This window comes from Solanum stenotomum, chromosome 2 (genome assembly GCF_019186545.1).
Source record: "Solanum stenotomum isolate F172 chromosome 2, ASM1918654v1, whole genome shotgun sequence".
Lineage (NCBI taxonomy): Eukaryota > Viridiplantae > Streptophyta > Magnoliopsida > Solanales > Solanaceae > Solanum > Solanum stenotomum.
Window position 1 is genome coordinate 73197270 of NC_064283.1, and position 3064 is coordinate 73200333.

Here is a 3064-nt window from a genome sequence, read left to right on the forward strand (position 1 = left end):
CGCCCTTACGATACTTTTAAAAAGTTTTTGTGATGGAAAAGCTGCCGACGAAAAACATTATGTCAGTACAATACTTTTAAAAAGATATTTTAAAAGTATTTGAGTATAGACCACAGAAATATTTGTACTATAGTTTAGGATTGACACAAATATATATATTTTTTAAAATAATCATATTTTGTTTTTAGGTTTGGCATTGATATTTTTTTTAATTGTTTTTTGGTTTTTAGGTTTTTGCACAAAAAAATTATTGTAGTTCAAGATAAGGATAAGCATACATATAAAAAATTAGGTTCAATTGCATTAATTCAATTCTTTAGTTTTTAGGTTTGACATTGATATTTTTTTAAAAAAATTTGTGTGATTTCTCAATTCGTAGTAATTAAATCATTGATGAAAAAAATTATTGTAGTACGAGATAAGGATAAACATAAATATCGAAAAATCAAATTTAGTTTTAGTTCGGCATTAATATTTTTTCAAAAAATGGTTTGATTTCTCAATTCGTAGCAATTAAATTATTAATGAAAAAATTTATTGTAGCTCAAGATAATAATATACATAAATATCGAAAAATCAAGTTGAATTGAACTAATTCAATTCTTTAGTGTTTAGGTTCGACATTGATGTCCTTTCAAAAAAAATTGATTTGATTTCTCAATTTGTAGCAATTAAATCATTGATGGAATTTTTTTACTGTAGTTCGAGATAAGCACATGCATAAATATCAAAAAATAATGTTGAAAATTAATTCAATTCTTAGTTTTTAGGTTCGGCATTGATATTTTTTTAAACTTTTTGGTTTGATTTGTCAATTCATAGCAATTAAATCATTGATGAAAAATTGTTATAGTTCAAGATAATGATAGACATAAATATAGAAAAAAATCAGGTTGAATTGAATTAATCAATTCTTTAGTTTTTAGGTTCGGCATTGATATTTTTTCAAAATTTTTGGTTTGATTTTTCATTCGTAGCAAAAAATTTACTGTAGTTTAAAAAATCAGGTTGAATTGGATTAATTCATATCTTTAATTTTTTGTTCGATATCGATGTTTTTTCAAAAATTGCGGTTTGACACAACGTATGTTAGTTTTTTGTCTCAATTTTTTGTATGGCTTTTTCTTAAAAAATATTTTAAATTGTTAATTTACAGTAATCTATAGTACGTTTTATGTCTTTTTTAAATATTATATGTTACTCCTTCTGTTCTATTTTATGTGACACAAGTGATTTTAGGAAAGTCAACAAAATTTCTTATATGATTCCCACATATTTTTAGCTGTCATTTCACTGTGATGTAGTACTTTTTACGTTATTTTCAAATAATATATGTAATTTTTTTTATTTTGATATGGAATTAGAGGGTCAATTAAATTTCATATGTGGTTTTTACTATTATTTTTTTTAAATATCTTGAATCGTTACATTGTGATTTTATTAAACGTTTTTATTTTTATATAATTTTCGAATATATAACAAATTAAAAATTAAAACGAAGAAAGTGCTAAAGTTTTCAAATCATTATATTTCTATTTTAAAATGTTCAAATCTTTAAAACTCCACATATATGCACAATTTAATATAAGGAATACAGCAGAATTTTTTAAAATATACATATGAAAGCTCTTTCTAATAATACCACATATATATTTCATTTTTAAAATATGATTCCCTCTGTTTCGATTTATATAAACTTGTTTTTTTATTTCAATTTAAAAAGAAAATAACCTCTAAATTTTAACTTTTTTTTATATAGCATATTTAATATATCAAGCAATAGTACAAAATGTACAATTGGTTCTAAGTTAGGAGTTTTTATTAATTAACTAAATTGCCGTTGATTGTTCTATCAATATTTTACTCATGTTGAATCTCATTTATTTAGCGAAAAAAGTATTCTTTTTAAAGATAGTTTTAAGACATTGCAATGTTTGAGTATAGACCACAGAAATATTTGGCATTGATGTTTGGCATAAATTTTTTTACTGTAGTTCAAGATAAGGATAGGCATACATATCAAAAAATCAGGTTGAATTGAATTAATTCAATTCTTTAATTTAATGTTTGGTATTGATATTATTTTTCAATATTTTTTGTTTGATTTCTCAATTCGTAATAATTAAATCATTGATGAAAAAAAAATATAGTTCAAGATAAGAATAGGCATAAACTTCAAAAAATCAGATTGAATTGAATTAATTCAATTCTTTAGTTTTAGGCTCGGTATTGATATTTTTTGAAAAAAATTGATTTGATTTCTCAATTCGTAGCAATTAAATCATTAATGAAAAAATTTATTGTAGTTCAAGATAAAAATAGATAGAAATATTGAAAAATCAGGTTGAATTGAACTAATTCAATATTTTAGTTTTTAGGTTCGACATTGATATTTTTTCAAAAAGTTTGATTTGATTTCTCAATTTGTAGAAATTATATCATTGATGGAATTTTTTTACTGTGGCTCAAGATAAGGATATGGATAAATATCAAAAAATAAGGTTGAAAATTAATTCAATTCTTTAATTTTTAGGTTTGGCATTGATATTATTTCAAAAAATTTGGTTTGATTTGTCAATTTGTAGCAATTAAATCATTGATAAAAAAAATTGTTGTAGTTCAAGATAAGGATATGCATAAATATCAGAAAAAATCAGGTTGAATTGAATTAATTCATATCTTTAGTTTTTAGGTTCAACATTGATATTTTTTCAAAATTTTTGGTTTGATTTCTCATTCGTAGCAAAAAATTACTATAGTTTAAGATAAGGATAGACATAAATATCGACAAATCAGGTTGAATTGAATTAATTTATATCTTTAGTTTTTAGGTTCGATATCGATGTATTTTAAAAAATTGTGGTTTGATTTCTCGATTCATAGAATTAAATCAGATATGACAAAATACAAAGTAACAACAGATTTACAATTCAGATATATCAACTCAAAATGTTTATTTTCAAGAGGAACTCATAACATTTTCAAGAGGAGCTCATCAAACTTATTTTTGTCGATGTACGTTATGTAAAGAAATAATCTTCGTCCTTATTTTTCCCAAGCACAA